The sequence below is a fragment of the Limulus polyphemus genome, unplaced genomic scaffold (genome assembly GCF_000517525.1).
Source record: "Limulus polyphemus unplaced genomic scaffold, Limulus_polyphemus-2.1.2 Scaffold4344, whole genome shotgun sequence".
NCBI lineage: Eukaryota > Metazoa > Arthropoda > Merostomata > Xiphosura > Limulidae > Limulus > Limulus polyphemus.
In genome coordinates this window covers 24,610-37,942 of record NW_013669954.1, presented here as the reverse complement: position 1 = coordinate 37,942, position 13,333 = coordinate 24,610, and positions in this window count along the sequence as shown.

Here is a 13,333-nt window from a genome sequence, read left to right as displayed (position 1 = left end):
TAGGATGTTGATATTCTTTCTAATAATTCTATAGGATGTTGATATTCCTTCTAATAATTCTATAGGATGTTGATATTCTTTCTAATAATTCTATAGGATGTTGATATTCCTTCTAATGATTTTATAGGATGTTTTTTTATTATTATTCTACGGGGTGCTCTTCACAGGACCTTATATAACTATTTTTCTTATGATTCTATGGAGTGTTTTCCTTTCTATTTTATGATATTTATTGTGATTATTCGAAAGGATGTTCCTTTCAATATTTCTTATAATTACTCCGTACGATATTCTTAGAATTTTACGTGATGTTTCTTGCTTGTATAGGACTTTTTCTGATTTAATATGATATTTTTATAGTGATTCTTTAAGGTAATTCATTCAAGCAATAAAACCTGTCTTTCCTACGATTATAAAACTCATTACACACGACAGACACCTTCCACTGACTGAAGAAGTTGTTTAGAATCTGTCGATTTCTTATCTGCAGGCTTACGACGCTAAAAATCGGGTGTCGATACCCGATACCCGTGGTGGCCAGAGCATAGCACATATAGCCCATTCTGTAGTTTTTGCCTAACAACAACCAACTAAACATTATTCAATGTAATATTTGAATCCACTGTCTAAAAGATTTTTGAAACGTTGCTTTAACAATCATTCAGAGGTATGTGGCAAGAAAGTTTGTTTCTTTCTTTCTTCACACTTGCCCAAAGCTACTCGAGGGAAATCTGCACAAGCCGTCCCTAATTTAGAAGTGAGAGACTAGAGGGAAGGCAGCTAGTCAACAGCACCCACCGCCAACTCTTGGGTTACTCTTTTATCAACGAAAAATGGGATTGACCGTCACATTATAACGTCCCCACGGCCGAGTATATTGTGTGAAGGGATTCGAGCTCGCAGATTGTCTTAACCATCAGGCTACTCAGGCCAACTAGAAAGTATATAAGGCCTTTTAACTCTAAGCGACTACGGTGATGTTTTTCGGGGTCACAGAGACTTCCAAATATATATATTTTTTTTAGAAAACTATAATTCATTTTTAAAAAGTACATTATTGTATTCAAAAGCTTCCATTATGTATAAGAATATAAAAAATCTCAATACTATTGCAAGTACGAAAATTCTTTATTAACAAAATAAAATCGCTTGGGTTCATACAGGCTCCACCCTAGTAGTTAAGAGTTAAGCACAGAATAATTTAGTATGTTAACTACTAACCAATTCTACTCAAAGGCGGATTAAATGCTTGAATTCAGTTTCTTCTCCAAATGTTTTCCTTCAGACCTAATTCATTTTTCTTTTCAAATTCAGTGTCGTCTTTTACGTCACGAGCAGGTGTGAGAGCGCGTGGAGTTCACTTATCATAGAAGGCACGCGTCAAGCGACAGCTGTTAATTCCAACAACCAATCAAAAACAATATAGCCTACTTGACACTTATCGACCTGAATAAGCTCGTGCAGGGCACGCGTTGAATGCTTTATTTGGCGCGTGCCTCACTGGAAAGTACCATCAGATGGCGTCATATTGAAATTAAAGTACTTCAGGTTTAGAAATGAACTACTTGTTTTTAGAACAATGCTTTTAACTCTAAAAGGTGTGTGAATTTCTGCACTTATCACACTTTATGTATTCGGTAACTCAAAACATGAGTAGTAAAAACTGATAAACAAGAACCTAAGATGATGAACATAATCAGATTGGAAGCGGGGAGGATTGGCCCACCAAGACAAGACTGTATTGAACACCTGGTCCTCGTGGATCCGCTTTAACACACCTTTGTTTTTTATCAAATGTAATAGACTACTCTAGAAACAGCTGCCTGACAAGCACAGCTTTCTTAATAATTAGTAATTACTTTGTTAAACTAATCTTATTATAATTTGAGTCGGGTATAGCCTAATAGTTAATGTAGTCGGACTGTTAATCCGAGTATTTATGGTTCGCAGCCTGTAATGCAAAAACACGTTTCACTCTTTGAGGTCGTGGGTGTACAAATCCTACTATTAGGTTCCACAAGAATACTCCAAGATTTATTGATGAATGCTATAGATTAGCTAGTTATTTTCCCCTCTAGTCTATCAGTTCAAACTTCGGGTCGGAGATAATTCTTTGAGTAGCTTTGCACAGAAATTCTGAAACAAATTCTCACACCAAAACTATGGCCCCGCCAACAGGGAAAGTGCTGTATCTGAACGGCCAATCGAATGACGGAATCTTCCTTCTGAATTCTCACTTTATATTATCTTTGTTAAAAGAGTGACTGACGAGTCAAACGACTGTCAGAGGTCAGAATTATTTATGTTTGTCAGGTTTTGATGGGACGCGTTGTGATTATATTTTAGTAACACGAATTGAGACACTGAATCGTAACACTTAGGTAAATTTCTAATATTCTAAAAAAAAACAAGAACTGAAAACTAAATGTGAACGTGACTTCGAATCTAAGTCACGGTTAACCATATATGGTTTTCACTTTATTGTTTCATCCTATGATATCTGATATAACGTCTATTTAGTTAACAGGGACGACAGCTTGAATATCAAGTGTTCTTACCTTTACAATGGCTGTAAAGTTGTCTGAAGTATCCATCTCAAGTGTTCTTTCCTTTACAATGACTGTAATGGTGTCTGAAGCACCCATCTCAAGTGTTCTTACCTTTACGATGGTTGTAACGTTGTTTGAAACATCCATCTCAAGTGTTCTTACCTTTACAATGGCTGTGAAGGTGTCTGAAATATCCATCTCAAGTGTTCTTACCTTTAACATGGCTGTAAGTTTATCTGAAGCATCCATCCCAAGTGTTCTTACCCTTACAATGCCTGTAAAGTTGTCTGAAACATCCATCTTAAGTGTTCTTACCTTTACAATGGCTGTAAAGTTGTCTGAAAGATCCATCTCAAGTGTTCTTACCTTTACCATAGCTGTAACGTTGTCTGAAACATCCATATCAAGTGTTCTTACCCTTACAATGCCTGTAAATTTGTCTGAAACATTCATCTCAAGTGTTCTTACCCTTACAATGCCTGTAAATGTGTCTGAAACATCCATCTTAAGTGTTATTACCTTTACAATGGCTGTAAAGTTGTCTGAAATATCCATCCCAAGTGTTCTTACTCTTACAATGGCTGTAAAGTTGTCTGAAATATCCGTCTCAAGTGTTCTTACCTTTAATGGTTGTAAAGTTGTCTGAAACATCCATCTCGAGTGTTCTTACCTTTACGATGGCTGTAAAGTTGTCTGAAGCACCCATCTCAAGTGTTCTTACCTTTACGATGGTTGTAAAGTTGTCTGAAGTATCCGTCTCAAGTGTTCTTACCTTTAATGGTTGTAAAGTTGTCTGAAGCACCCATCTCAAGTGTTCTTACCTTTACGATGGTTGTAAAGTTGTCTGAAATATCCGTCTCAAGTGTTCTTACCTTTAATGGTTGTAAAGTTGTCTGAAGCACCCATCTCAAGTGGTCTTACCTTTACAATCACAGATGATAATGATTTTGCTTGATATTTACAAAGATCATTGTTCTACAGTCCGTTAATGTAACTTAACTAAGTGTAATTTATCGCTAATGAATATAAAAAAATGGTAAGTCTGGAACGAGAAACTTGTTAAAACTCTAAATAGTTGAATCTGACAGTAAAACCCACTTTAGCTAAAATAGTTGTTGAATTCATTTGTATACTGAGTTTATTGTGTCCCAGTACTTCGCATCTCCGGTCTGTTTATCAAATGATTCACGCTTCGTGACCCATTGCCGTGAAAACGCGCTACGTACATACTTTAGGGCTGCGGATGCGCTATGAGAGTGACAGTCAAACACCACCATTGGATAAGAGGAAAGTATTCCAAAAGTTTAAAATGAGTGAGTGCTGTTTGACCAGTTGCTTTTTCTTATCCAATCTATCAGTTCAAAATTAGGGATAGTTCATACGGAGCTTTGCGTAAAATTCTGAAACAAACAACTCAAAAAGTTATTGGAACTACTATCGGAAATATCATTAAGAGCGATATGAAACATTATTGGAGCTACTGACCGAAATATTGGTAAGAGCGATAACACCTAGCAGATGGTTTAATGTAAGTTATAGGTTGTAATTTACATTGGTAAGAGCGATAACACCTAGCAGATGGTTTAATGTAAGTTATACGTTGTAATTTACAGGTATATTGATGTATTATAACACTTAGTATTTCAGTTGTTATATTGGATTATCTTCTTTAATGCATGTAATTTCTGAATAATTTTTATCTGACTTACTCTTGACCGGAATCAGAGAAAAGGGCGTTTAATATTGCACTAATATAAGTGTACTGATGTAAGAATAAAGAAATACAAGCATTCGTTTTAATAACAAAAAAGTTGATAAATAACATGAATGAAAATATTAGAAAATCTTTCATCAAAGAGGGAAAAAAATTGAAAAATCATGATTTTTTTTTCGATGTCTTCTTAGAATTTTCTTTGAGCAGTCTTATCATGAACTAGCGCAGTTCTTTTTAAACCTCATTTCTATGAAGAGGTTATCAATAATTAACTATCCTGTAATGAAAATGCTGATAAGAATGGAAACATTTCCCTTTGGCTGTCATTACCTGGATAGATGTTTTTCCAGTAAAGGACAACATAGAAAAACAAATATTCGATTGTTTCTGCAATTTCTATGTGGTACCCTCATATTATGATATGAAGGACGGTTTAAAAGTTTGTAAATACAACAGCTCTTTTAGTGACACACCACACAAAATTAACATTAAAACCCAAAAGGTTAAAATATTTCTTTAAAAACAACACGGTTAAAAACACTGACAAACTTTTCGATACAGTAACCTCTGAGGAAGACACTAGACTGTATTGAAACGTTAGGCAGTTTTTTAACAATTTGGTTTTAATGGGATTGTTTTAACCTTTTGTGTTTGAAACTTAATTTTGTGTGGTGTGTCATTAAGAAGGTTGTTAATTTTAGATTTTGGTTTTAACATTCACTTCACGGAAGGTATAAGGAACACAAATTACATAAACCGTGCTATTGATATGTTAAGCACACAGTGCTGCATTAAGACGAATGTTACTGTACCTCTGTGCCTATAGAAGTGTAGTTTTTACGTTTTCACTCTGTTTTGACTAGGTCGGGAGCTCACATGGGGTAGTGGGATAAAATTTTAGCGGAAGTTTTCAAATGGTGTTGTTAATATCAAGAAAAGTCATGTTGTAAATACTCATGGGATAAGAATTTCTTCAGATGTGAAAAAAGACAGTTGAATTGACAAATCACTCTTAAATGAGTACTCGCTTTTCATAAGCGATGAACTTCAGGGCTGAAAGAAAACTTTCCAGACTATGACTTGCAAGTTTGCCCTCCAAACATGCTGATAGAGGCTGTTACGTGTTTGAGGTAGACCTGCTGGTGAGAGCTGAGAGCTGGTACGCAGGTGATAATGTCTAAAAATCGAAGTTCGTTCATGCAGGCTACATTCTAAGTTGCTCAGCATATCTGGGTCAATGATATCACAGCCACAAGTTCAGCTAAACAGTAAAATTCCTTTACAAAACTAATTTAAAGTAGCTAATTTGAAATCAGTTTTATTTGATGTGTTACAACCTGTTAAGCATTTACAGCTGGTAGCATTTAAAATATCTCTTTGTCAACTGACACAGCAATATCATGTTGGAGAATATAACGCTGGTGATTCCTTGTTCCAGCTCTAATCCAGTACTCCTTAAAGCATTTCAAGATACATGCATCTGTTGCACATACACAAAAGATACCTAAAACGGCTATATTGGTATCTGAGAACCAAATAACAATATGGGCGCTGACTTCAACCTGAGTGAGGACAAATATCTTTGTGGCTGCATCTGAGGTCAGAAAGGTCCTCAACACCTCGCAATGAAATCGATAGTTTTAAGATGATCATAAACACCATCACCTATCACTAATTCCTGTAAATCCATGATTTGCAGAAGAAATATGTAAGCCGATTCTTGTTTTTGGAGAATGAGATGCATCTACCCCATTACACTGGAAATGGTGTTGACTCTTTATTAATTCATGATACTATTGTTTCGGGGTCTCGTGATCTTCTTTTTTCAGATTTAGTTGACAGCTGTCTTTCATATCTATCGAAAATAATGTAAACTCTTTCACTTCATTATTCTATATAGAAGTGCTCTATGCATATCATCAAATCTCTTGCGTTGGGAAGTTCTCAGACGACGAAGGCCACCAACTCATCAACACTCCGCATTATAGCCATACTGCTTTAGCTTTCAGCTTTTAGTGACAGTATAATAGATTGTATTTTACAAAGAGTTAATTTATTTGACTTTTTATGTGCCATCACTCTACGCCAGTGCAGGAGAATATGGCATCAGTTCATAAGAGAACAATTTTCTCATGTCAAATCCATGTTCATGTGCAAGAACAATGTTCGTTGAAACATTTCACTTATTCTTATATGATGGGGTTGTACATTGCTTGAATTTTAAATTCATTTCTTCGTATTTTTCTATACGTGTACGCTTGATAAGATGAAAGAAACATCTTTTTTGGTTTTGTTTTTTCTGGTAATTCAAAACTTTCGGTCTTGAAAGCAATATTGCTATTTTATTTTGTCGAGAAAGCAGAGTAGGTATTTATGTAGACAGCTTTCTTCTGGGTCTACATTCAGTGAGTTTTCAATCAAGTTCTGGAAATCATTCTTTATGGGGCATGCCAACTGATGACCAATTCATTTCTACCTGATATGTTAATTAATCCACTTTGTACTTTTGACGATCATTTGACGGTTTGTTCAATGCATGGTCAGCTGAAACATAGTTAGAGCGGTTCTTTTTTACTGCAAAATTGCCTCTCTTAAATTCATTCTACACTGCTGGAGAAAGTTTCTGCAATAAACATATAACTTTAATTAGCTGCTACAGCAACGATTGTAGTTTGGCCTGTTAAAGGCAAATGGTAGGGGAATTATGTATTCCAGTGTTGTCAAATGGTATGGGAATTATGTATTCCAGTGTTGTCAAATGGTAGGGGAATTATGTATTCCAGTGTTGTCAAATGGTATGGGAATTATGTATTCCAGTGTTGTCAAATGGTAGGGGAATTATGTATTCCAGTGTTGTCAAATGAAGATCCAATACTCCTTCTTTTCCAGCCTTGTAGCAAACTGCAGCATGAGATCTACAATCCAGATATACTATAGTTTCCTAGCATACCAGTGAAGATGCTCCATCTTCTCGTAGAATAAGTTAGTTTATTAACATTTTTAGTCCGAGAATTATTTCTAACTTTTTTTTTGATGTTGAAAGAATTTTGTTAGTTGCAGTCTAACTCCACTGTGGACACGATTGTTGTTGTTATTATTAAGAACTAAGCTACACAAAGGGCTATCTATGCTCTGCCCACCACGGGTATCGAAACCTGGTTTCTAGCAGTATAATTCCGCAGACATACCGCTATGCCACTGGGGGGGGGGGCTGTGGACACGAAAGCTATTTTTCTTCTATAAATCTGACAATAGCTGTCAATACTACTGAAAGAATAAATTCAAGAGGTAGATTGGCTATAATACCCTTAGTCATTTGCTTAATCTGATTCATAGACCAAAAGTTTTCGTTCATGAAAATTGATGATATACATTAGACCATTATTATGTCTGTCGTATCCTAGTCGGCCTAATGAGCCCTGATATTGGGCGAAAGACCTCGTCGACACTGGATAAAGCAGATGTAGCGTGGCTTACATATTATAAGATATTCTCCTTTACTTTCACACATGACTTCTTAGAATTACTAATGTAGTTTTCTCCCGTTGACGCTACATGAAGACCAGTTTGTTGCTTTCCCCTTTTTTTAACTTTGGTTAGAGCTCATATGACCCTCCAGCGTGCATTTGTCCCCTCATATTATACATTATTTTAATCTATTACTGTCGATATTTATATGATACCCATCTTCAACCATTCTAATGGAAATTACCGACGTAAGGAAAATGTAAAAAAGTCGTGCTTCTACCTAAAATTCTGAGCTTACGGCCGACATAGCAGATTTCAAAAATATGCCCATTAAATATTCGTAGTTAGATTTACTAGGAAATGGTAGATAATCACTTTTTTGTGTGTTTTCGTGGATAGAAATCCTTAAGCTAGACTTGAGCATGTGCAGTAAAAATGTCTACCACTAATCACTTTTTTGTGTGTTTTCGTGGATAGAAATCCTTAAGCTAGACTTGAGCATGTGCAGTAAAAATGTCTACCACTCGTGAGATTAACATACCTTTTCTCGGTCTTCACTTCCTCGCTGATATGGTTCAATATAGTTAAGCATTCTGTAAGAAAGGATAAATATTGACTGTCTGACGTTTTGTGATTAATAAAAGGGAGACTGGGAGAGCGAAAAATATTAAACACAAAGAATATTCGATATATTTTCAAAGTTTAAAATAGATCGAACTCATGACAGAACATTAATGTTACTCTAAAGTCCAGAAATTGTCTACTAAGCTTATTCCTAAAACATCTTGTGTTTGTAAGAATCTTGAAATGTCGAGGATAAAAAGGAGTGATAGACAAACAGAAAAAAGAATAAAGAAGCTAACTTCAATTTCACCTTTTTTTTACAACTAACCAGTTCACTAATAAAGAAGTGTAACTATCAACTGCACAATTAGTTACTCACAAGTCAACACTAAAATAAAAATGAAAACCAAACACAATTAGCTGAACGGTTTGTTTTCGGATATTTACGATAGGCTTCGAAAAAGCTATCTGCACTAACCGTTCCTAATTTTGAACTGACTGAATAGATGGAAGGCAGTTAGTCAACAGCACTTATCGTCAACTTCTGTCTGACCGAATAGAGGGAAGGCAGTCAGTCAACAGCACTTATTATCGTCAACTTTCGTCTAACCGAATAGAGGGAAGGCAGTTAGTCAACAGCACTTATCGTCAACTTTCGTCTAACCGAATAGATGGAAGGCAGTTAGTCAACAGCACTTATCGTCAACTTTCGTCTGACCGAATAGATGGAAGGCAGTTAGTCAACAGCACTTATCGTCAACTTTCGTCCGACCGAATAGATGGAAGGCAGTTAGTCAACAGCACTTATCGTCAACTTTCGTCTGATCAAATAGTGGGATTTGACCGTCACCTTATAATGTACCCAAGAAAAAAGAAGGGTGAAAGATTTTTTTGCGGAAACGGAATGTAAGCCACGAACCCTCGGATCTACAGTTCAACACGCTAACTACTAGACCACGCCCAACCAGATGGTGGACGGAATAATGCTTTCACTTGGTATTAACTAAAAATGTTTAACACTTTCACTTGTTATTAACTAAAAATGTTTAACACTTTCACTTGGTATTAACTAAAAATGTTTTTTGAGTTAATGGGACGGAAACGTTGGAACTGTAGGTCCATCATCCGGCACGCTAACCATTTGTCAAGCTTGGCACATATCTGAAGGGAGCAGAAAAAAGTATCCTATGAAACTTTCTATCATTTTGTTACAAAGTCTAACATTATAGCAAAATAGAACTTAGAAACTATGGTGTCCCAGGTAAAACTCCTATCCATTTATTTATAACTAAAAAATGCATCGAAATTTGACAAAATATATGGAGTTGTGGCATTTCACTCAATCCGCATTCTTATCTAACCACACAAAATCGAATATTTGGCCATTAAGATATGCTCTTTCTAAAGGTTCCTATAAAAACACAAATCATCTCCAGCAACGTTGATACTATGAGTACTTATCCCATCTTCAAAGGTTTTAATTAGCCATCCATGTTTTTGCTCTTTTTTGTTTGTTTGAATTTATGCACAAAGCTACACAATGGGCTATTTGTGCTCTGCCCACCATGGGTATCGAAACCCGGTTTCTAGCGTTGTAAGTCCGCAGACAGACCGCTGTGCCACTGGGGGGCTTGCTCTTGTTAAAAAAGAATTCTCAAACTCAACAAAACATTGCATTTGTGAACAAAATTTTAGAAAATTACACACCAAACCTATTCAAAACACAAATAGAAATAAAGCATGTTCAAATATGTTTATTACACGCGCATTTTCTTTAGAATAAAAAAAAATATTTATTTTTTATTAGCATAAAACGATATAAACATTACACTGAAATCTGGGTTTTAAAAATCATTTTGATACAATAGCATTACAAGAAAATTATGATTTAACAGTTTTGCAATAGAAACACGATTTTTTTATTACATTTTATCAACGCTTACATACAGAAATTACATCCATCCATAAGTGTCGCTTTTAGTAGCCATTGCACCTATACAAATAATTGATTTTTGAGTATTTCTTTTTCTCTCCGTCTTTATATTCATACGCAATGAACGGACAGACATCCGTTTCCCCAAATATTATTATTTTGCTTGCAGAACGTGTCGAAATTCGACAAATATATAGAGTTGTGATATTTCAAGTTACAGTCTAAAACTAAGGACTATATAGGAACAGTTGTTTATAGATTTTCATTGTAAACAACATTTCCAATACTTGCACCTTCAGTTACATAAAGTTTTAACTGATCGAATGACTGTACCCCAGATAGAGTTACGTAGAGCTAGCTGACCGTGTGAAAAAGTTGGCTTAGCTAAGAGCAACCCCGACGTTTTTCCAAATTATATTATTCTATGTAAGTTGAACAATTGATGAGTGAGATTTTATATTTTGATTAGTTTGAATAGTTCACCTATATCTATACGTATCAACAACGTGTATAATTTCACTATTATCGATGGGGAAGTAAGACTGTCTCTGTTCGACGGTAATTAGCAGGTGTAAATGAGACAAATTTGTCATGGTAGCACCCTCGCTTGTAATTGGTTCAAAATTGGATGAAGGACTGTTTAAGAGGCTAGCCTGGCACGACAACGAAACACTGGTATATTTTATGCTCTTTGTTTCAGATCTCTTCTTTCCACATTTATTTATTTTTCTTTTTTTCAATACTATCACTGGAAGAAAGTACTTAGCACCCAAATCGATGCAGCTTTTTGTTGCATATCTGAAGTTTCTGAGGAAACCATCTACCTGAAGTGTAGGCGTGGAAGCTATCTTTGCTGAAGAAACTATGCTATTGGTGGCGTGGAACTTCAGCAAAGAGACTAAGATAGCTTCCACTCCACCAATAGCATAGTTTCTTCAGCAAAGAGACTAAGATAGCAAACTATGCTACTGGTGTACGTAGGAAACCGTGCTATTGGTTCAATATATTTGGTCAGCTCGCTGAGGAAGCAGTTTTACTGGTTTATATATAGAGTTGGTCAGATTTCTGAGGAAACTATTCTACTAGTTTATGTATAGTTGGTCAGATGTCTGAGGAAACTCTGATACTGGTTTATATATATATAGTTAGTCAGATCACTGAGGAAGCTGTGTTATTGGTTTATATATACTTTATTAGATGGCCGAATAAACTGTGTTACTTACTTATGCATAGTTAATCACAGATTCGTAGTGCAATCCTTCTGGGGTAGCTCTAACATCTATTGCTTTAGGCTTAAGGTGTTTAAGAACACTGAGCTCATTAGACAAAATGTTGTTTACTTTTTAATGTTTTAACTTTCTTTAACTTTTTTTCAAGACGTAAAACCATATATATTGAAACTGAACTTACAACTGTTTTGGAATAATAGAACCTTAAAGCACTGTAACTGACAAAGTTGATGATACTTGTTTAGTTTAAATACTTCTACATTATTTTCCTGTAGTCTGTACAGGAAACGTAGATAGTGTAGATATGGCCTGGTGATCATTTTTCTCATCATCATACTGATTGTACCAGAAACAAAAAACATTGTGTAAAACTAGGGAATAAAAACAACAGTCTTATAAAAACGATATTGTTCCATAACATAGACATTAGAGGTTATTCAATTTAGACTGCAAAGGATAAGCTAACGTTCGAAATGTACTTAATTAACAACACCATAAAACGAAAATCTTTTTTGTAAAATCGATTTGTATAATGTAATTATAAATACGAACGTTTTCATACTGGACTCCATCACCGTTGTTCAACACATGTCGTTTACCTTCAGGTAAATAACATTGTGATGAACTTAGTGACACAAGAATTCCACCTTAAAATAATTACAAGAGAAAAGTGTAAAAGATCAATTTGTCTCTGTTGAAGAGTTTCTCTTGTCATTAATCTGGTAGTTAAGTCTATTTCAGTGCTCGTGACAACGTCCCTCTACATATAACTTGTAGCAACACGAGACAGCCAGGGTGAATGATCGCGATTAATTCCCGCTAACTACAGACGGCTGACGTCATTAAACTCGACGTCAAGGTCTTGTTTTGTTTACTCTAATGGAACTTGGACCAAACTATATATATATTGTATTATTTAATTTTACACGTGTAACTGTAGTTGTTATTCTAAAAGTTAAGGGATTAACCACCTTAGTAGACGGGAATGAAATTCAGTCCTGTTGACAATTTCAAAAATGATTAAACAAATGATGAATAGTTAAATATCAATTATGTAATGATCTTTATTTTATATAAAACTTTACTCTTGGAGATTTAACATAGGTGCTAGTAAATTATTCAACTCCGACGTTCATTGTAAGAATATGATAAGGGCCATCGGTTAGAGTAAGTATTTAAAATGATCTCAAATAAGTTTTTAAAGCACACACTTCTACCCTATTTGGTTCAAACAATGTATTATATTTTCAATATTTTTTGTTTTACATAAGTATAGTCCTCGCATTGGTAATGGTATCATTGCTACGTACACATTGAACACTAGAGTAAAATGGTAAATTCTATTGTAGAGTTAAGAAAGCAACAAGGACTGCTGCTCTACATGAATGATAGGGGAAGGGGGTATACGGGGGAACACAAGCTGGGATCGGAACCAACTCTTACTGTTAGTAGAGTCTGATAAATAGCTGGCGTTAACATCCAACGGTTACAATCCACAGGTACTTCTTCACGAACAGCTGGTTTTCAAATCCACGAATAAGATGATATCAAACTCGGAGCTCGCATCTTTCAGTAACACTCAATTAAACACACCGCAGGTTTATTTTATATAAATTTTGATTAGAAAAGAAACAGTAATAACTTTAGATGTAGAGCAACTTCTTAAGTTTCTGAATGTTTTAAACTAATCAGCAGCATATTACTGCTTGAAATCCAAATGCTTTCTCTACTAATCCGTCATTTCTACTGAATGTATGAAACTCAATCACTCATGACATCATAGGCGGAAACAAAAAGGAAATATTTCGTAAAGGCAGAGTGTATGTGAAAAACAACATTGAGATTATGATTTATACTGAAATCATATAACTTCGAC